Source organism: Diabrotica undecimpunctata, chromosome 2, assembly GCF_040954645.1.
Source record: "Diabrotica undecimpunctata isolate CICGRU chromosome 2, icDiaUnde3, whole genome shotgun sequence".
Lineage (NCBI taxonomy): Eukaryota > Metazoa > Arthropoda > Insecta > Coleoptera > Chrysomelidae > Diabrotica > Diabrotica undecimpunctata.
In genome coordinates, this window is record NC_092804.1 from 8185158 (window position 1) to 8208858 (window position 23701).

The window sequence follows — 23701 nt, forward strand, 5'->3', positions numbered from 1 at the left end:
ATCGAGGTGTAAAAGTAGTCCAGAGATGGAAGCCCCAATGAAACAGAACAAGAGGAAGGCCCCGTAAAAGATGGATAGACGACGTAGAGAGGGATCTTAAAACCATGAACAACAGGCAGTGGCGAAGGAAAGTATCCGACAGGGCAGAATGGAAGAACATTGTTAAGCAGGCCAAGACTCACAAAGGGTTGTAGTGAAGAAGAAGAAGACCTAAACATTAATCTTTACCAAAATATTAAGAGCTGAATGTAGCAGATTTAACCAATAAATACTGTAAGCTTAAAACTCGCCTCTTTTGTGAAGATTTTCGAAGTCTGTCAAAATTTGGTTATAATTTTGTTAACAGCTTTAGAGACTTGATGAATTTCATTCTTTTTTACATAAAGCTACATTAATCCCAGTTACCATGAAAACATTGATATTAGCTCTGATATCTTGCAAAGTCTTCTTTTTTCGCAGAAAATTGTTAATACACGTAGAAAATTCTGCAGAAAACGTATAAACTTGCTTACATATTAACGGAAAAAGTCAACAAATACCTGTGTGTCCTTAAACTCCTTGATTTTTGAAGTTATACTTCTATAAGCGCGTTCGACGTTGGAAATTTGTACGGGAGTGAATCGCCAAAATCGTTACATATGTAAGGTATAGGTAAAGGAGAGAAAGATTTCTCTCTCTCTCTTTATCTCGAGAATAAAAATATATATATTATAATTTTTTATTAATTTTATTATTATGGTAAATTAAACATATGCGTAAGTAAGTTATGTATATTGTCATTTTTAAATACTTATGAATATTGCATTTTAATTTGTATTGAATTTTTATATTGAATTATATTATATTGCAGTGTATTGTATTGTATTTTTATATTAATAACAAAATAAACAATGAATTTTACTGCAGAGTATGTGTTAAAAATTTATTTTGCATTCAACTCCTTTCATACATATATGAAAATAAAAATATACATTTTCATCAAAATATTGATTCAATCCTTCATTTACTAAGTATACTCCTAATACAGGTCAAATGTTGTTTATATACAGCAAACGATGCACCATATACCTATTTACCTAATTCTGTTTCTCTTTCTGCTCTCTCTTACCTATAGCATCTCTCATACCTTACATATGTAATGATTGTGCAGATTGATTCCCATATAAATTTGTAACGGTGAACGCGTGTATAGAAGTATGATTTCTTCTGGCAGTCCCACTGGATTGCCATACCCGTTTTTTTTTATTTCTTTGAGTATAAGTCGTTTATATATTGTGTTTTTAGTCGTATCCGACTCATTAGTGTCATCGATGTTCTCTAGCCTGCTCGCTAGCTAATCTTTCACTTCAGTTCATAAAGTCAAATTCGATTTTATTTTTATCAGCGTTATTAGTTGTTTTAATAGTTATAGTTAATAGTAGTTACGATATTACCAATTATTTGTTATGCAATGTAAAACGTTATCATTTGGATTCATAAACATCAGTTGACCTCGTCGTTGTTTCAAACTGTACAAGTCATACTGATTTTAGTAGAACTGGTATCTTCTTCTTCTTCTTCAAGTGTCCTGTCCGTTGCGAACGTTGGCTATTAACATGGCAATTCTGATCTTATTTGCGGCGCTTCTGAATAGAACGACCGATGTGAGCCCGAACCACTTCCTCAGATTTTGGAGCCACGAGTGTCTTCTCCTGCCTACCCCTCGCTTACTGTCTATTTTTCCCTCTACAATCAATTGCAGTAGACGGTACTTATCGTGTCTCAATATGTGGCCTAGATATTCAAGCTTTCTTTGTTTAATTGTATTCACGATTTCTTTCTCCTTTCCGATTCTTTGGATTACCTCTATGTTGGTGACATGTTCGGTCCAGTATATACGAAGAATGCTTCTAGTTTTCCCGTGAGCGTCTCATGTCGTCATGAGCGTCTCAAAACTAGACGTAGTTTTAGGGGAAGAGACAAATCCCTGCTTATGAGGAGCTTTTTCATATTGCTTAATGCTGCTCTAGCTCGTTCTATTCTCGCCTTAATATGTGGCCTGTTCCCATTTTGCATTTACGTTGGTGCCAAGGTACACATAAGATTCTACATGTCAATTAGTATGTTACTTGTATCGCTAAACAATATTAATAGCGGCATCAGTAGATTTTATTCTTCACTTAGCATATTCTCCGTAATTATTACTGGCTATATACCGTATATATTGGCTTTATAAATTCTTGGCTTTACCTCAGTGTTAATCGCAATGCGATTAGTAAAATTTATTCTTTACGTTTGTTCGTTTGGTTCTAAAATGCTTCTGTAGTTGGTCTAAATGGTCTTTTTAATATTTACGCATTTGATCTCTTCGCATCATGGTATTTTTTAATGTTTTTTTTTTGTTTTCATAGATTCTACTATGTGAAGAGTGAAATTAATAATTGAATTGCATACTTTTGTATGCGTAGTGTGTGTAATGAGTGTGTGTAGTTTTTAGTGCCTAAGTTACAAGCTGATGCCACAAGAAAATAACGTACCTGTGCAATTTCTTCTTCTTCTTCTCGGAGTACTACAACCCAGGGTGGGTTTTGGCTGACCCACTTCCATCTTGGGTCTTGGGATCTTGGGTCAGTTGGTAGCCCATTAGATACGATCATATTTTCTCTCCATCGCATTCGTGGACGTCCTAAGGGCCATCGTCCTGTGGGGGCCTTCCTCCCATATTAACTCTGCAAGGCGGTTATGAGGGAGGCTATGAATGACCAGCCCATCTTAGACGTTGGGATTTAATCTCTTGTACTATATCGCTCTATCTATACATCTGTATGACTTCAGCATTTGTTCTCCTCATTCGGTATTGGTTGCAATTGGACATTAAGACCCTAAGATTATTTTGCTCTCAAAACATATAAGTTTTCTTTCAGTTTCTTTGGTCTTACACGTGTCACACCCATACATAACATCACCGTTTTATATATAATCTTTGATATTCGTGTAGTATCTTTGTCTTTTAGACTTAATAGTATTGTGGAGGCTGTACACACATCTGTTTAATGCCTGAAATCTTCCTTTAATCCCTTCCTCGATTTCGTTATCTGCAGTGATTGTTGCTCAGAGATATTTAAAACTCTTTCAAAGGTCTATTGTAACATTTTGCCCTATTCTATCTCGTCCCTTTTGGCTGTTGATGCACATGTATTTGGTTTTCGCTTCGTTTGCCCTTTTCTTTGCCTCTACCTCCAATTTCTTCTTCACATTGGTGACTGTGTTTCCCACAATGTCAATGTCATCTGCGTATATCAGTAATTCTGTTTCACTGTAAGTAGTGCTGCTGCTCTTACTACTTTCTCCAAGAAAGAGGAGGGTCTTGTTTCAGGCCACTGCTTATTTCGAAAGAATCTGAGAGTTTGTTTGGATCTACAGCTACAGATCTACAACTGGATAAATTTTTAGGAACTAAAAGTTCTGCCGCATCTGATCCGTCGTAATTTCTGGTTCCGGATGATAGTTATCCCATCCTTTTTCAAGCAGATGTCTTAGTAGCAGAATCTTTGATCGATCTATGTTTTCTGTGCAATTTGGGTTATTAAATTTAAAAAAACAGTTATTATTATATATTTTATTATATTAAATTATTTTTATTTTATTATATTATATTATATATTAACAATACATTTATTTTCACAATTAATGATACAATCTTATTTAACGTTTTTACTGAGCTGGATAGGCTAGTCGGTTTCTTAGTCGAACATGGAAGTAGATCTTCTCCAAAAACTGTTGAGCTCCTGTCAAATACAAAATTAATTGTTAATTCACACAAATATTAAAAGATGGAAGAATAATATATAACGCATGAAGAGTCTCTCGGGATTGTGGCAAATGTGGTTGGTTATAAGCTGGTTTTTCTGCTAACTAAAAAAGCACAGTCTCTGTCAGTTCCCTATAACCTGAACTGGTAAAGAAGTGTGGTCGTCAGTCAGATTAGAATGTTTTTGTAATATTTCCAATTTTTTCAGTACCGCACAAAAAATTAATTCCTACCGCCTACTACACAACTTTAGGTAAATAATTCTAAGAAAAGAGTAATTTTTGAATATTTTTAAACATATATTTTTGAATAATTTTGAAGAACACGCTAGAATAGTGTGAACATTGCACCTCAAAATTAAAGAGACTTAGAATGAAATATCTTAAAATAAATCTTAATTATCTTAAATACTGTTGTGTGTATTTATTTATTTTGTTATATATTATTTACTATATTTACATTATTTTTTGTTATATCTAATTCCAAAGCCACTGGTGTTTTTAATTTAACTTCAAATGACTTTTACACGCGGAAATTTCATTGTCAAAAGTTAAAATTTGTGGCTGCTGTTATCGAACTGGAAATAAATCATAACTGTCTGAGTTGGCAGAGTTCGTCATTGTTTAATTAAAAGTTTTGTTACTAAAATTTATTTTGTTTAAACAACACCACAATTATCTTTATTTTGTAGGTGTTAAAAATTGGCAGACTGTCTCGCCCTTTGAAATAGAAGAAACTATAAAACTAATAAAAATAATATATTCTCCTAAAACAAGCACGATTGGAAACAAAGACGAAGTAGAACAAAATGGATATAAAATCTATATAAAATCTTCATTTAAAGATGGTTTTGCGAGGAAAGGAATTACGATAGAAAATCTCTCCCTAGGCGAGATTTAAGTCGACTACATGACTTATCATGGTCATGGAATGAAATTTACATGTTTACGTGTGTAATATGTCATAAGGGTCACCTGCGAGCTGATCTTTTCTTCTAATATTCTGTACGCAGTTGTTGCCGACTTATTATTATTATTAAAAGTCGGGAAGCCATTTTCCATTATAGTAGTTCTTTATTATATAGTATCATTAAGTGATTTTTAGAACGTCATAGAAACGAGGAACCAATCTCATATGATAAATGCGATAGAATACAAATACTTAGGATACAAAGGCCTTTGGAAAGGAGCATAAAAAACGAAGTGTCGCAACGGGTGAAAACGAGAAATCAAAACGAAAAATTAAAATATAAAATACCAAAAAATTATTAATGACAAGTGCGCTGCAATTTTTTATATATAAAATTCCCTGCGTAAACCGCAAATAAGGGTATATAATATTTTTCGAAACCGTTTATAGAAAACAATATTTTAATAATATCGATCTTTTTTTGTCACAAAAACTTTGTCTTTTTGTCTTTCCTTTTCTACGATATTTTGTCCTTCACTTATTCTTAAATATTTAAGCCCATATACCGTACAGCAAGACAGTGTATAACAAAACAAAAGGGACAGACAGACCAGCAATACCAACAGGGCAGGGACAGCAGTCCACGACAGCACCGCGATTATTTGGGCAGAGGATCTGTTGATTCTCAATGAAAGAATTGTACTACTTTTCTAAAGAAGCCAACACTCAATTAAGTTTTTTGCTTTAAAGTTAGCCAATTAAAAAAATAAAGCTTAGTAAATTAATTCAAACCTCAGGTTCCAAATCTATACGGGAAATTAAAAAAATTACCTTATAATCGGGGAAGTTAATCAACTTCTGATCATTTGGCAAATGAACTAAGCGCAGATCCACGTCTAAAGATTTATTTACTCTTCTACATATTTCTCTCATAATTCTTTTGTCAGTCATGTTTTACTTGGTTCTTCTCTGAGATTATTCTGTAACAGAGATAGGTTTATAATAGTATGTAAAAAAAACTGTAGTAGTTAGTTACAAACCGATTGAGGGCAAAAAAATCAAATGTTGGCGTTCTATTCTACTCCTGGATAAACCAAAATTCAAGTTCTTTTGTCCGTTGGATTTTGTTCCCCCAGATCCTCCTCCTCCTCATATAACGGCCTTCTCTCTGTTGAGGTTGACGATCAATAGGCAAATTTTTTTCTGTTCTGGGTTTGATGAATTAATTAATTTCCTCTTGTGTGGGTCCAATCTCTGATGTTTCGTAGCCCCCAGATAATTCTCTAAAATTATTTGGTAGTTTTTATAATTAAGTGCAAAAAAACTAGAGTAACTGAAACAAACAAAAGCGTACGAAGAAGTAATAAGGAGAGAGGAAGTAATAAAATTCTAATTTCTAATTTACAATTTAGTTTAACAAATTCTACAAAGCTCAAAGCTCATAAAAATTCAAAGCTTTCTTACTAAAATTTCCATGTTCCATCGTCTTACGCAACAGTTAGAATACTTCACTTCACTTAGTCCTAAGCCTTTCTACCGTTAGGTGTAAGGCTGGTGGGGTTAAGATTTGCACTGTTGTCTCCATGCTATCCGGTCTTGTGTTAGATTTCGTGCACTGTCAATCCTTTCTTCTCAACTTCTTTTCTGATTTCGTCTACCCACCTAACTCTTGGTCTTCCTCGTTTGTTTTTCCCTTGCATTCTCGTTTCAAACACTCGTTTTGTTAATCTTTCATTCGACATTCTACACACGTGTCCGAACCATCTTAGTTGCCCCTCTACTATTTTTTCGTTTATTGGTTCTAGTTTTAGGTTTTGTCTGATTGTTTCGTTTCGTATTTTGTCTGTCCTCTTTCTGTTTGCTATTTTCCTCAGGAACCTCATTTCCATAGCATTGACTCGAGATTTTTGTCTCCCAGTCAATGTCCATGACTCGCTATTATACATGATTGTATGTCTAATACTGATTTAACGACTGCCGTTTTTACCTTCTCCGGTATTTCTTTTTTTCCCAAAAATGTTGTTTTCATAGTGTTAAATAAGCTTCCTGTTCGTCCCATTCTCTCATTTATTTCCATGTCTTGTTTACCGTTTGATTCAATTATTGCTCCTAGGTATTTAAAATGTTCCACTTGTTCTAGTTGTTTTCCGTTTAATTGTATTGCGTGTGTCTTTCTCTTATTTGAAATTATCATTGTTTTTGTTTTCTCTGTATTTATTTTCATATTTATGTTTGACAGTTCTTCTTCTAGGATTTCAAGGTTGTTCTGAAGGTCTTCTCTGTTTTCTGCTATCAAAACCATGTCGTCTGCGAATAGAAGCTCTGATAGTTGAGTCTGTTTCATTTGCCAGTATCCTAATATTAGTTTTCTCATTCTTCTCTTGGCTTTCTTTATTGCTGTATCCAGTACCACTGAGAACAGCAGTGGGCTCAACACGCATCCCTGTTTGAGGCCTTGACTTGTAGTAAATTCTTCGGATTCCTCGTTGTTGGTTCTCACCGTATGTCAACTCCTCTTTCCTTTAATGTCCTCCATACGTCCTTTCTTTGTATTCTGTCAAACGCCTTTTCCAGATCAATAAAGCATATATGTATTTCTCTATTTTTATTGATTACTTTCTCACTTATTTGTCTTATTGTGAATATGTGGTCTTGCGTGCTTCTGTCCTTCCTGAATCCACATTGTGTATCTTCCATAGTTGGTTCTATTTGGGTTTTTATTCTTGTTTCTATTATTCTTGCGAATACCTTCCCAGGAATACTTGATATAGTAATACCTCGGTAATTATTACAGTTTCTCTTGTCGCCCTTTTTGTGTATTGGTAGTATAATGTCTTTCTTCCAGTCCTGTGGTATTTCTGCTCTTTTTATGATATCATTCATTAGTTCTTTCATGCTGTCCACTCCCTCTATTCCCATGAATTTTATCATTTCCGGGGTGATATCATCCTTGCCTGGTGCTTTGCCTAATTTAACTCTTTCAATTGCCTTTTCTAGTTCCTCTGTTGTTATGGGTTCTACTTTTTGTTCTTCATTAATTTCTTGTATCTCCACTATGTTGTCTACGTCTGTATGAGTTAGCTCTTTGAAATGTTCTCTCCATCTTTCCATTATTTGGTTTTCTTCTGTTCTACCTTTCCATTCTTGTCCATTCTCGGCATCATGTGTTCTTTCTTTTGTCTGAGCTGTTTTAATGCGCCATAGAAGAGTTTTTGGTTTTCTCTATAATTATTTGTCATTTTTAGTCCAAACTTTTCCCATGACCTTTCTTTTTCTGCTTTTACAGCTATTTTAACCTCTTTTCTTTTTTCTTTATATGCCTCATAATCTTCAGGGCGCTTTGTACTTAGATATCTCTTCCATTTTTCTTTTTTGTTCTTTACTTTCCTTCGTATTTCGTCCGTCCACCATTCAGTTCTCCTCATGCTATTATTTGCTATTTTTGTCTTCCCGCAAGTTTCCTCAGCAGCTATGATTAAGCTGGTCTTGAGATTTTCCCACTTTTCCTCTATACTAGCAGTTTTTGCCCTACCTTTCAAAATATTGTCTAATTTTTCTTGGAATATCTGCTTATATCTTTCTTCTTTTAATTTGTAGCTTTTTACTTTTTCATTTACTACCTTTCTCCTCTTTTCTTCATTTTCTTTTGCTGTTCTCATTCTCATTATTACTAGATGATGATCACTGCCAATCTCCGAGCCTCTTTTGACTTTCGTGTCTTGTACTCTTTTCCATTTGTTGCTACTTACCAAAAAGTAATCTATGATTGATTTTTCATTTCTACTTTCTTGTACTCTCGTGTATTTGTGTACTTTTTTATGTTTAAATTTTGTATTTGTTATAACAAGTTATACCATACATATTTCTATTATTCTTTCGCCATTTTTGTTTAGTATTTCTTCTCCTTCTTTTCCCATGCATTCCTCAATTCCATTGTTATTATTTCCGACTCTACCGTTTAGATCTCCCATTACAATTATATTTTCTTCCCCATTGTCAATTTGCATTTGGAGCTCCTCGAAAAATTTATCCTTCTCTTCCTTTTTTGCATCTTCATTTACTCCGTAGGCTGTTATTATTGTCCATATTTCCTCGTCTATCAGTTTCATTTTCAGCGATAATATTGTCTGGTTAACATATGTTTCTTCTATAACGTATTGTAGACTATTCGGTGCAATTATTATCCCTACGCCTTCTTTTGCTCTCTCCTTTGCATCAGCTCCTACCCAAAATAACCAATATCCTTTGTGTATCTTCTTAAAACCTCTTCCTTTCATTTTCGTTTCCGTTATTCCTAATAACAAATTCTACAAAGCTCAAAGCTCATAAAAATTCAAAGCTTTCTTACTAAAATTTCCATGTTCCATCGTCTTACGCAACAGTTAGAATAACTGCAATTTAATTACTGCAACGGATAAAGTTCAAGTAAAAAATAAAAATTGAAACGGCTCTTTCTTCTTCTCCTCCTTTGTTTCTTAAAAATGCTGAAAACTAAAAAGTGAAAATGTGAAAATGATGTTGAAAATGAAAATGGCTTTCTGGTGTGGCAAATTAATGTTGCAATTTTCGAGATGTCAAATAAAAAATCAAATTTGAAACACTCAACTTTTTTCTTTTCCTTGTAGATGAAACCAAAACCAAAAAAAGTAGTGAAGTGAATGAATGAAGTACGAAAACGGTTTTCTTTCTGGTTTAGAAGACTGAAAAAAAAATGCAGCCGGAATTATCAAAAAGCTTTCCTTTTTTTCTTTAAATGCTTAAAAACTTTAAAAAATAGTTTATAAAATAATAAAATTCATTCCTTGACTGATGTTGAATTTTTCTAGACAATACACAACAAATAAAAAAAATTGCTATTACAATCACGAACCCTTCCCAAAAAGCTCGAAAATGTGTAAAGCTGAAAAAGCTGATAAAATTTTGTTGTAAATTCATTCATGTAAAATAAAATTACTTTCTATAAATTATATTAATGGTTGTATTGAGCAGGACAGCACAGCAGGTAGCACACAGCAGCGTAGGACAGCAAACATCACACAAAAATCATATCTAAAAATGATTTTCTTTTCTACATCTCCTTTTGTTCGTCGGGTTTTACTTGGTTCTTCTTTACATTACATTCTATAACAGAATTCCCTCTCAAATTCTTTTCCCCCCTCTGTAACAGAGTTATAATAATCCAGGTGTCAGGTTGATATAATTACAAATATTTATATAATTATTTAATTATTTATTTATAAAAATACATATAATTATTTATATATATATATATATATATATATATATATATATTATATATATATGAGGAGCAGACTTTCTATATGCATTTTGTCCATTTTTTCAAATTTTCAACCAAAGATGGCATCGCAAACTATATGTATATAGCCACCATTTTGTGTCACGAAAGACGTTCTAAATGCATTCTGTTTTCTGCAAATTAAATGAAAAAAATACCTTGGACTTTCTATGTGCTGTATGTCCATTGACGGTAGACGAACTAAACGAAGTTTGTCCGTGCGCTATGGACTAATTGCGATTTGTTTGTCGTTGGCGGCCGTTGTCGTTGTATAGTTGGTGTCTATACTGTTAAGTTTGTTTTATGTGCGTTTGTTTTTCCGATTTTCAACAAAACAATATATAATAATGGATGTAGTTGTGACAGGAGATCATGTAGTCGGTGATACGGACCACGGTAGCAGAAAAAGAAAAAGATATCTAACTTCTAAAGTAAAGCTTACCTAACATTGCGTAAAAGCAATGTTAGGTAAGCTTTAATGACTTATAGGTTACTTTTGTATTTTGGTATTGTTTACACAATAGCATCTTAAGTTCTTATGTTGTTGTCGTTAATATTTTAATATCATTCTCTTTTCAAAGCATTCAAATCATTATCCTAATTTTAACATTTTGTTGATTTTCCTGTAATCACGCTAATCGAAAAGATTTTTGCTGTAATAAAGTATCCGAAGACGATATTAGGACAATTAGAAGTATGTTTTATGAAGCAATAAACAAAAATGTACAGGATAATCATTTGGGGCATTTTATGGATGTTGAAAAACCAGTTAGATGTCGGAACCGAAAAATAAAAAGAAAATCCCACAATTTCTTTATAAGATATCATGTAAGTTTTACTTACAATAAAATCTTATTTAGCATTAAAAGGTTTTGTTTAGATATTTTAAAAACACGATGAAAAACACAATATATGTTTTATTCTTTATTTTAGGTTTGGAAGAATGGAAAAAAAATTTACATTTGCCAGAAATTCTTCTTATCCATATTTAGTGTCAGTCAGAGACCCGTAAATACTATTGCTCGAAAAATGCAATCTGGCAGTGGTATTATTGAGAACCGTGGAGGAGACAAACGGTCTTTCAAGAATGTTGAAAAATTTGAAGCTGTTAAAAAATTTATAGCCAGTTTGAAAGGACATGAAAGTCATTACGGGCGTGCTAAATCTCGGCGCATTTATCTATCATCTGAAAATAATATTACTATTTTATGGAATCTGTACAATCAAAGTACTGCTGAGAATTTGAAAGTAAATTACAAGTATTTTAGTAGGATCTTTAATAGTCATTTTAATATTGTATTTGGAAGCCCTGCTACTGACGTATGTGGTTTTTGTGTCAGGACACAAACTTCTATTAGCCTTTGTAAAGACAAAACTGAAATAGAGAAACTAATAACTTCTCTACGTGTACATAAAATACGGGCCAAACAATTTTTTAAACTAATAAAGGAAAAACCGGATCACACTGTTTCCTACTGTTTTGACCTTCAGCAGGTTCAAGTCTTACCGAAAGTGACAATTCAAGATGCATTTTACGCCCAGCAGTTGTCTTTTGATTGTTTTTGTGTAACCGACGTGGATATTAAAAAGCCAGTTTTCTACACCTGGATGGAACATCAAGCAAAAAGGGAATCTGCAGAAACAAGTTCTGCTCTACGTGATTTTCTTAATAAATCTGAATTTGGATCAGGTATAAATCAGTTAAGACTATTTGCAGATGGTTGTGCGGGGCAGAATAAAAATGCACACATGATGCATATGCTCATGCTATGGTTATACAGAGATGCCCCACAAAATATTAAATTTGTGGTACTTATTTTTCCGGTACGCGGGGTTCATATTTGCCAGCGGACCGTGTTTTCGGGCAAATGGAAAAAGTTACACGATCCTACAGTACAATAACCCCTACACAATATTATGACATTTACTCCAAGAAGGGAGAAGTTAAACAACTTGGTAGAGACTGGACTGTTTATGATATAAAAACTGCGTTAACCTGTTTAAAAAATATTGAAGGAATCAGTGCAGCCAAACGAATTATTATTAAAAGATCACAAAACAACAACAATATTTTGCTTGAATTGTGAATTGGGTCAACGATCCTGAGCTAACATGGTTACAACCAATTCTTTCTGACACTGGTGAGCAAAATGACAATCAAGTTAACCTTGGTGAAACTGAGGATGATGACGTTATCGAAGGAGCTGAGTACTGTGATTGCAATGATGATGACCATGGGGACCTTTATGATATATAAAATGCCATTATTGTTCCATTCATTTTTAAACATTATTTTGTATTTAAAAATAAAATACTATTTTTATGAAGCTACTTAAGTTTTTTTTTACATCTTTACTACCAAAAGTCTGTCATACCGCTTGGTGTAGACAATCAAAATGCGTTTTGTTCAAGGATGACAATCTAAATGCAGTTTGTCCAACAGTTTTTTCAAGTTTTTTGGAATATTATCAATACTAGATTTTTAGCATATAGGTATAATATTTGAATGATTTTTCATCCATATTTTAGGTATATCAGTTTTTCGTTCAAGTTCTTGTCAAACGCATAGCAGTTTTTCTCTATTTGCCAAAATTACAAAAAATGGACAAAATGCATATAGAAAGTCTGCTCCTCATATATTATATATATTATATATATATATTATATATATATATTATATATATTATATATATATTATATATATATTATATATATATTATATATATATATATATATATATATATATATATATATATATATATATATTATATATATATTATATTTACGAAATAATGGATACCTGATTGATGACGATTGAGGGCAAAAAAAACTTGAGTGTTGGGCTGTTTGAGAGGTTCTTTTATACTCTATAAAGCAGCCAACACTCAATTTCTTTTGTCCATCGGATTCTGTTCCTTCAGTTGATTCTCTAAGAAGAATTTTTATTCAAAGAAAATTTTAATTATTGAATTGAGCGCAAAAAAAACGTTCGTATTTTTTACATTTTTACATTTTACAAAACTCATTCAAATTTCCTTACCAAATTTTTTATATTTTTTCTATCATCTTTCGCATAAGCGAAAGCTTAATAACCATAAGTCTGCAACGAATAAGTTAGTTATCAAAAATTCATTCACATTTTTTTGGAAAATGAAGAAAATGGTTTTTTTTTTTCTGTGGTTTTCTCGTTTAGGAATAAACGCAAAGTGTAAAAAAATGTGCATGCTTTATTGACATTTTAACTTTTAAAAATTGGCATGGCAATGGTAACGGCAATGATTTTTTGGTTTAAAAGTATTTAAAAATAAATAATAAAAAATAATAGTATAATAACTAATGAGTTGTTCTTTTTTTGTTCCTTTTCTATAATATTCTTTTAACTGAATTTAGTGAATACTGAATTTTTCGAGACGAAAATATATAACAAATAAAAAAAAATTGCGATCACAGTTGCGGAACTCTTCTCAAAAAGCTCTAATTTTTTCTTAAAAATGCTGAAAAAGCTGAAAATTGTTTAAAATACAATCATATAAAATTAATTTCAATAAGTGTTAATAGCACAGCAGCGTAGGACCGGCACGGAACACCAGCAGAAAGCAGCGCAGAGGAAAGCCGAACTTAAATTATTTTGACTATCGCGTTCATTCACAAAGCTCACTTTTCTTTCCTGAGTCTAGAGCTCTCGTAATTATTTTATTCGTAGGGTTCCTTCTCCCTCAAATTATTCTATAACATCTTCTCTTACGGAATAATTATTTAGCATTCTGTAAGAAATGTCTCAACTGACTTAGGTGACAAGTTTATACAGAAAATAACAAATACCAAGGATACCCTGATTGATGACGATTGAAGGCAAAAAACTTAAGTGTTGAGCCGTACTAAGGTTCTTTTATACTCCTAGATATCAGCCAACACTCAAGTTCTTTTGTCCGTCGGATTTTGTTCCCCTTGATGATTCTCTAAAAAAAATTATTTGATTCAAAGTAGTTTTATTTAAAAAAAATTATCTTACAAACGGAGAAAATTTATTTATGGTACTTCTGATAATTAAGGGCAAAAAAACGGAGTTTCTAAGGACTACTAGAGTAGCCAACTCGTAAGCAAACAAACGTACGAAGTAATAAAATTCTAATTTCTACAAACTACAAAACTCAAACTTACTAAAATTTTCCATATATACAATGTTCCTAATTTCCATTTTCTGTTTTCCGCTTTACAGGACCAATATTACGCTGCATTGTTCGAGACGAGCCTGTAACTGATAGTTAAAATTTTAAAAATTAAAAGTATTAAAAAGTGCAAGCTTTTGTAAATTTGTAAATACTGAAAACCTTAATAATTGATATGGTGAAAACAAGAATCAATCTGTAACAGAGATGACAGAGATGATCTGGTGTTAAGTTTATATAGAATACCTGTTGTATCAAGTTGATTGATAAGGATGAAGGGGAAAAAAACTTAAGTGAAGAATACCGAAAGGTACTTTTATTTATACTTTTAGAAAGTTCTTTATCCGTCAGAAAGGTCTGCGCCTACTACACCAATATGTAATCATTCAAAAATGAATGAAAGCCCAGCCTAACCTAACCTAAACTAACCACAAAAACCACAAAACTTGAACTCTTTCCAAAAAGCTTTTCTTTTTCATTCCATTAGTTTGTTTGACCGGGAATTTAAATATAAACTTTATTTCCTGGGTCTGTTTTTAAATAAAACCGTATAAACGTTATTAATTTTTGCTTACGTTTCGGCAAATTTGTTATTTTCAATAATAAGCACTTTATTTTTTCATTATGTAACTTTTTAAAAGTTACGGATTAAAATATTGAAAATGACAGATGACAGATCTGGCAGGTATTTAAAATGGAATCTCCAATTCAACATCTCCATCTTCTTAAACATCTCCAATTCAACAAAAACAACAATTGGAGATTTTGATAGAATTTGGATCTTTCTTTATGTGAATCATCTCATTTATCAACTTTTTTTTCAAAATCTGTACATTTTCAAAATCTGATGGCTATTTTCTCTAAGGGCTGTTGTGTAATCCGTTGGTCTGGTTTGTATGCAACAGGTAATTGGATGTGTTTTCTCAATATATATAAATAAAATTTTGATAAATGTTTTCCAGATGTTGTATGTCTAAGATTGATACTTTGCCAACATTTTGACATTTGTTCAAAAAATTCATTAATGACTGAACACAACAGAATAATAATAACCTAATCTAATATACAAATTATATACAAACATTTTGACTGCCTAATACAAACATTTTGACTGACTCATGAATATCCAAGATAATTAGAGAGAGAAATTAGTGTTAGGAACGATTCGGCAGAAGTGTTAAGAGAACACGGATTGTATGAAAAGTTAATAAATATAATATAATAATAATATTTATAATATAAATAAATATAAGAAGCATGAAAATATTTTCAAAGTAATTTTACAATTCAAATGGGCACCGACGACAGTCGATCTAATTTTTGATTACAATTTTTATTTTATTTATCAGGAAATATTTACAATCAGTTAAAACCGCTTGGTTTGGGAGAATTTATTCAACACAGCGGACCGTAAAAATCTCAAATAACGGCCAATTGTTTTCTGTCCAACTTGAGTCTTCTTTCTGTTTAAAGTTCTTCCCAGCTTGCTGCTTCTTCCCGCTTCTAGCAGCCTTCGGAGCTGCTGCAATCGAACTAGTCGGAAAATCGACAAAGTTCTGCAATGCAAAGTTCAATCATAATCAAAATTAAGTCTCGTTAATAATAAAGAGTAATCAAGTAAAAAAGCGAGAGCATCAAAATGCTCTATCGTATTTTCTATAAAAACAAATTGATGACCCTCTTACTTATTTTGGGACATTTTTATTTAGAGCTGCGTCTATTAGATATAATGTTAATAATATTGGATCATAATTGGGATATACGGCCTCTACACAGGAAACAACTTAATATTTGAAGGAACTTCATTATTCTAAGGAAACGGTAGTTTTTTCTTCTAAAAGTGTTTGTTAATTAAGAAATACCTCACGTCTCCAATTAAAAAACTGGAGATCTTTCACCTATCTTGGTATCCTGCGTCAAGATTAGGCTCAATTAACAAGAAACACTGAAAAAAATTATTGGATTAAATGTACAAATATATATATATATATATATATATATATATATATTTATATATATATATATATATATAGGAATAATATAGGAATAATATATAATAATATAGGAAAGGACAGTTAAGATTTGATTTCACGTACAGGGTGCTTGTGCATCCGCTTATACGTATTTCGGCCTAATAGGCCTCATCAGAACGGCTTTCGCAATTGCTCGGAACGTGAAAATAAATCTCGTCTGTGTTAGGAAGCAACTCTACTTCGTATAGACGCAAATAGCGACATCTGATAATAAAATCGCAAACTAATTTTCGAAACCAAATTCCATCACTCCTTTGGATCTCTGAAGACTGAATTTGTTGAATAATGAATTTTTCGAGACCTGTCTGCAACTGTAAAGTAGCTAATTTTTACAATTGTGGACAATATCTCAAAAAACTCTGTTTTTTCTGAGATGTATGTAAGCTAAAAGAAGCTGAAAATAGAAAAGTCTAATTAATTATTTTGTTTAAAATTTAGTTTTAAATTATTATGTAAAATAAAATTAATTTCTATAAATTTTATATACATATATATATATATATATATATATATATATATATATATATATATATATATATATATATATATATATATATATATATATATATATATTGTTATGATATGTAAAATCGAGAAAAATATTGGTTTGTTTAAAAATATTTCAAAGTTCAAAAACATTAAAATAATTCAGATAAGTAGGATAATATCCAACAAACATTTCGGAGAAGGAAAGTTATTAAATCCTTGGATTTCCTGTACTAAACATAGTGTAAGCTTTGCATAAATTATTTCTTTGTTATACTTGAGTGACCCGCATAAGTTTAAGTGAAAGCCACAGACAATTGAACGGGGTTTTTCAAAATACATTAATGCAGTGATTAAAGACAATAGATTATAGAAAGTGGTTTTTGTTAGTTTTAAGAATTATAGAAAAATATTATTTGTAAATAAGTTTTAGGAAATTTATAAGTATAGGTAAAAATTTGTTTGTTATCGAAATGAAAAAATGGGGGAATTGTGACGAGTTTTGATTGGCGGAGATTGAAAAAGGTGGGATAAGTATGTAGGAAAAAGTTTAGCGAGATTGAGGAGAGAATCAGTTGGTTTTCCAAGTCTGTAAGAGGAACAGTGATTGTTCTCTGGCGGTTCCTGAAATGTAGCAAGCAGTAGTGTTGAATGTTAGTGAGTTTTTGTGGAGTTAGTGTGTATCTGACAGAAGCGGAAGCAGCAAAATATTGTAAGTCATATTTCTCTTACTTATATTCCAAGAGTCACTGTTCAGGCCAATGAGAGATTCAGTTTATCGTAAAGAGAAGATATTCCAAGAGTCTTTTTTCACTCGGGCCAACGAGAGATTCAGTTTATCGAGAGGAGAAAGGCTATCATAATTTGAATGATTTGTGCTTTTGAAGGAGATCATTAAGGATATACAGGAGATACTTACAACAATCTGTGTAAGATTGCTGATTACATAGGGAGCGGTTGAGAGGAGATAATATAGTCTACAAGGAACAAGGATTTGGACCACTCATCATCAGAGAGAGATATTTTTGTTTCTGCAGTTTTTTTTTCTTTTATTGATAACACAATTTTTACACGTAATTTAGAAAGGATATAAATATTTTGATTAGGAGAGTTAGAATAGTTTGGGATTTTGAGATTTCAATTAATATTGTTTGTACCATTAATTTTGATTGTTCACGTACGGAGAACAAAATTTTGAGAATCTTTATTTGTTTATTGAAAACTTTTGAGTGTGAATTATTTCATTATTTTTATTTCAATATATTCATTTTCATCATATGTGTTTTTTATTATTCCGGTATTCTCTGGACCTTACCTTTCACATGTAATAGCATAGATATTGAAGCACGAATTTAACCCTGAGATAAAAGAATTAAAAATTGTGATAGACATAATCATCATTTAAATAATTTTAATTAATCAAAAAAATTAATTAGCTAATTATTGCTTGGCGCACCAAGACTTTAAATATCACAATAATATATATATATATATATATATATATATATATATATATATATATATATATATATATATATATATATATATATAAATCCATGATTTTTCATACCATCTTTCTATCAGTTTAGCCCTAGACTCCACAGCACAGATCAAACAAATTAATATTTGAAGAAACTTAGTTATTCTAAGAAAACGGTTTGGTTTTTTCTTCTAAAAGTGTTTGGTAATTAAGAAATACCTCACGTCTCCAATTAAAAAACTGGAGATCTTTCACCTATCTTGGTATCCTGCGTCAAGATTAGGCTCAATTAACAAGAAACACTGAAAAAATTATTGGATTAAATGTACAAATATTCTATATTATTCTATATAAATATTCTATCTATCTAAAAATCGTAAACTAATTTTCGAAATCAAATTTAGAATTTCGCAAAATTTCGCCTTTGTTGAATTTGTTGAATACTGAATTTTTCAAGATGAGCCTGCAGCCGTGAAGCAAGTAAACAAATGCAATTACAACTGCAGACACTTCCCAAAAAGCTCTTAAAATTTTTTCTTGAAAATATGTTAAGCTGAAAATAGAAATTCTAGTTAGTTATTTTGTTATGTAGTTGTAAATGTATTAATTTAAAATAACATTAATTTCTATAAATTATATTTAAAGGTATAATATATTTAAAAATATACTAGCGGACCAACTCGACATCGAGTTTTGATGTAAGTTTTGCTGATATTTAAGAGGGGCGGAGTCTAACAATCATATTGTTTCCGTTTCCTAATGTAAATCTTCCTGAAAATCCTAAAAAACTACTGTATCGATTTTCAATTTAAAAAAATTGGCGTCGATACAGTTTATTTTTAGGATTTTTGGAACATTTACACCAGGCGACGGAAACGATGGATCGTTAGACTCTGTCTGCTCCTCTTAAATATCAGGAAAAGCGCGTACAGACTAGCACACGCATGCGGTGAGAAGCCACGCATATGCGTGCTTAGAGCATTCGTTGAAATTATAAATCACCGCATATGTATGCGTGCTCAAGGCGCTCCATCCATTCTTGAAAAAATGTCTGAGGAGCTGCTTATGGTTAGTGACGCGTTTGTGGTTAAAAAAGAATTAAAAAAGAAAAAACAAAGAAAAAATAGGTGATGGTGGACGACGCAAGAAGAACAAATGAAGTCCGATTTCCTAGTAGATTTGGCGTTAGAATCTAATACTGGACAATTTCTGCTCATTTTCTTATTCACAACTGCTGAATCTATATCAAGATTTCTTGAAATCGACTCCCATGCATCTTCTTTTTTTGTTTTTGAATAATAAAACTTATTTTTTGGATCCCATTATATGGGGTTTTCTTCATACAAATCTATTAATTGCAAACATTGTTCATTTGACACATAAATGAACTTGTCATTCGCGAACATGTGTGCTCAAGTCATTCGCGAGAAGTAACGCATGCGGCGAGAGATTACGAAAGCGCTGTCCACATTTGCACACGTATGTGTGTATTCGTGACTGCTCACCGCATGCGTTTGTAGGTCTGTACGCGCCTTTACATGTCTCGATGTCGAGTTGGTCCGCTAGCAATCTAGGTAATTAATTAATTAATTCTTTAATTAATTAATCTAGATGTAAAATTTTAAAACAAGTGATTCATTTTCTGTTACCTCGCTTTCCCCGGCTGAAGGAACATTCAGTTTTTCAATGACGCGGCTCCAGTTGGCCTTGACCATCAACCGTGCTCAAGGACAAAGTCTCAAGAAAGTTGGGATCTATCTTCCGAATCCGGTCGTCTCTCATGCAATGAGTCGACCGTACGTTGCAATGTCTCGATCTCTATCATTTGATGGCGTCAAAGTTTACATCAACCCCGAATTCCAAGCAAAAATTCGACGAAGAGGATCCCATCTGGACTAAAAACGTCGTATTTGACGAAATATTCCGTGATATTTAGTGATTTTCTTATTCTTATGTGATTGATTGTGATTGTATTGAACTAACTTTGATTGACTTTAATTTTTGAACTTAAATGAATTAATAAATATTTTGTACTTGAAATTCGAAGTTGGTTTTTTTGTTTGCAATTTGGTTAGTTTAGTTTAGGTTCTGGGAATATCTTACCGGAAGTAAATACTTCCGGTTTTCATAATTCTGAATTCAATCAGTAAGTATAAGAAAAAAGTAGAAAAAATTATTCTCCTATCTATCACCGTTTAGGAGGAGTATTGCACACAAGAAAAGGGCTTAGCATTTTAGTATATAAGAGAACAGATCTGTACCTAAGGAACAGATTTGTTAAGTTTGTTTGAAATTGTTCCCGTAAAAACTTCCCCTTAAAAAAATAGTAAATAAAATAGTTCCCTTGGCTCTTTTCTCTGAATACTGAATTTGTTGAATACTGAATTTTTTAAGACAAGCTCGCAACTGCGCAGCAAATAAAAAATTGCTATCACAATTGCGAACTCATTCTCAAAAAGTTCTATTTTTTATGGGCTGAAAAAGTATAATCAATTATTTTGTGTAAAATTTAAGATTTTTTAAAATTTTAAAGTATTAAGGGAAATGGATGTTTATTGTAAATTATTTCATACTTACATAGAAACAATAGAAAAATTACTAAACATTACGATAAATCAACTCCTTTGGATCTCTGAAGGCTTTGAATTTGTTGAATACTGAATTTTTTGAGACGAGTCTGCAAATGTAAAGCAAATAAAAAAATGCTATTTACAATTGCGGACTGATTCTCAAAAAGCTCTGTTTTTTCTAAGCTGTATTTAAGCTAAAAAAGCTGAAAATAGAAAGTCCAATTAATTATTTTGTTTAAAATTTAGTTGTAAATCTATTAATGTAAAATAAAATTAAGTTTGTTTTAAATTGTTATGAACGTCCGTGACCACCGTCCGTGACGCTAAAACCAAAATATTCAGGAGACGCATCGCATTGGGGCTTCAAATCACCGACAATAATCAAAAAATTACAAATAAAACAGCATTTCCTATGTATTAGAAAGATTGATTGTGAAAAACAAGAAATATGCGAAGAACACAAAACAAGAAGCATCTAGTACAGGCCATACATTGAGGTATCCTTGGGCCTATACAGAAAAATCAACGTTTTATAGGACAGCAATACAGCAGCGCAAGGACAGCACAATAGGATCACAGAGAGAGAGCACAGAGAGCCAGCAGCCCACGACAGCACAGCGATCTGAATGTTGGTCCTCAAGAAAGCAATCTTTACTACTTTTCAAAGAAGCCAACACCCAAATTCTTTTGACCACCGCGTTTAATTGCTTCCTCCAATCCTTAGTAATTACAAAAGATATGAAATATAAATATAAAGAGAAAAATAATAATCATTGTATAAACGGGGTGGTAGATAATCAAATCAAGGATAATTTTAGATTTAGGCATTCTGAAGGTTTTTTTACTAACACCCAAATTCTGTGTTGTATTTGTAATAAAGAGTTTCTTAAATTCCAAATTTATCTGAATCTAGCTGTTCCAAAAGATTCTTTCTACTACTACCGAGTGGTACAAGTTTGGGAACTGAAGATCATCTTTATATGAAAAATTTTACCCCATTTATAATCGGTAAAGTACCATACTTCTGATAAATGGATGGGAAAAGAACTGAGCGCAGAGCACGTCACCTGTAACACCCTCACAGATTATTCAGATAGTTTTTATAGAAAATTACAAATATTATCAAGATGGTTGAGGGCAAAAAACTTGAGTGTTTGTGTCACCTAAAGGTTCTTTTTCTACTAACACCAGATAAACAAACCTAACCTTACAAACAAACGGAAGAGATAATAACTTCTGATAATTAAGGGCAAAAAACAGAGTGTTTATTCTCTAAATTATAGAGTAGCTTACTCAGAAAGAAACAAAAACGTACGAAGTAGTCGTAATTTTTAAAGAAATTCTAATTATACGTAAATATTTTTCGAAGCTGCTTTAAACAAAATCTCAAACGTCCAGTGAAGATAAGTAATTTTTTCCTTATTATACTTACAAGCATGTTAAGTAAAAAAGTGTTTCAGAATGTCCAGAATTAGACTTAGGGGACATTTTATTGAAAATTAAATTAAATTAAATCCTATCAAAGATCGTGTGACGTTTAGTGCACGAGACATTAGGAACTAAAAACATAAATATGAAATGCAAATTAAAAAACCCTTTTTTAAAGAAAAGAGCAAGCAAATAAATCCGCGTGTCTAATAAAAACTAGACTTGTCGAATCGACAAATAACCATACAGCAAGCAAGCAAGCAAGCAATTTGATTAAACCCAGCCTGTGAGAAATGTTCACCCCTAAGAATTACGTTGGGGTGTAGCAATTCATTGAAGCGAGGTGTGTTAACTCGAGTAAAAACAGGAGTCACCCCACCGCGCTCCAATGCTCCAGACCATCCCTTTCCCCCCTATAGCACTCTGATGCGCGATAGGGGCACAACTATCAGCCAAATGCTCTTCATGTGGAGGTCCTGGGTAATAAATAGAACCCCCAACATGGTTTCCTAACCGAATGCAAAACTCAGGACAGCGCATTGTCGCCATAATCCTTAAAGTGGCTTATCCGCGAACTAAAATTGCTTACTTGGGCCTCAAGTCTCCGCTCCGCACAGTTCGGCGACTTGGTGAAGGGGACGTGCCCCAGGTTTTGGTGTTTTGTTAATTTTTTTGTTGGCTTGTGCTGGTTTCTGTTATTTTTATAATTTTTTTGGTGCCCGAGGCCGGTTTTTTCTGTTTTTTATAGTTTTTTTTTGTAGGTTAGTTTTATAGTTTTTTTTTGTAGGCCCTGAAACAAAAAATCATAAGTGTATATAATACTGAAAAATATATAATATAGAAATAATAACATGTGCTCTTTAAGGCAACCGGGCCCACTTTGTGTTTGAGCTCCAAACTGTCTTCTCTGTGCATTGTTGTTGTTTTTGAAGTATTTTCTCTCTAGTGTTTTTCTTCTAGTTTTCTCTCTGACAAGAATTTTTTTAGTTTTATTTTCCTATAGTAAATATTTTCCTCGTACTTTTTTTTATAAAATAACCGAAATGACCAATATCTATAACCAATCTATTTTTAACCAACAAACCGATATGAAATGGAAAAGCTTTGTAGGGTTGTACATCCTCATGGGATATTTATCCCATGTCCAAGAATCAGAATTGTATGTTCCGCAATGTAGAGACAGATTTTTTAAGCTTATGTTAACACAATCCAAAGAAACCTAACGATTTACAGATAAATTGTACAAAGTCAGACCATTTTTTGAGAGTATCCGAAAACGTTGTACTGAGTTACAAAGAGAAGTAAACCTGTGTGTGGAGCAGATTGTACCGTTCACGGGAAGACTCAATATTCAATGTGTAAAAAATAAGTCATCGCCATGGGGCATTAAAATTTTTGTTCTGTGTGGAGAAAGTAATGACTTTCTGATCTACCAATGAACGGAAATTTCAAAAGATTAATCACCAAAAAGTTCATGAGTTGTTCTGCACCTGACCAAAAGAAAAATTCGACAATTTTTTTCTAGTTACAAACTTTTTGA

The 23701-nt window shown here is 32.2% G+C and overlaps 1 protein-coding gene and 1 long non-coding RNA gene across 3 annotated transcripts in view; one reads left to right on the plus strand and one right to left on the minus strand.

Annotated features, from left to right (window-relative positions):
- The window catches only part of LOC140433605 (fibronectin type III domain-containing protein 4), a 220528-nt gene that overhangs the window by 13842 nt on the left and 182985 nt on the right, over nt 1–23701 (plus strand). The window lies entirely within an intron of this gene.
- Nucleotides 3690–23701, minus strand: part of LOC140433165 (uncharacterized) — a 48614-nt gene continuing 28602 nt past the window's right edge. The window contains exons 2-6 of one of the 2 annotated variants that reach the window (XR_011949880.1): nt 14157–14253; nt 9048–9190; nt 5740–5982; nt 5531–5679; nt 3690–3767 (exon numbers count right to left, since the gene is read on the minus strand). This is a non-coding gene — a long non-coding RNA (uncharacterized lncRNA). Of the gene's footprint in view, nt 3768–5530; nt 5680–5739; nt 5983–9047; nt 9191–14156; nt 14377–23701 lie in introns of those variants that run through there. The other variant, XR_011949879.1, reaches the window with a different exon arrangement.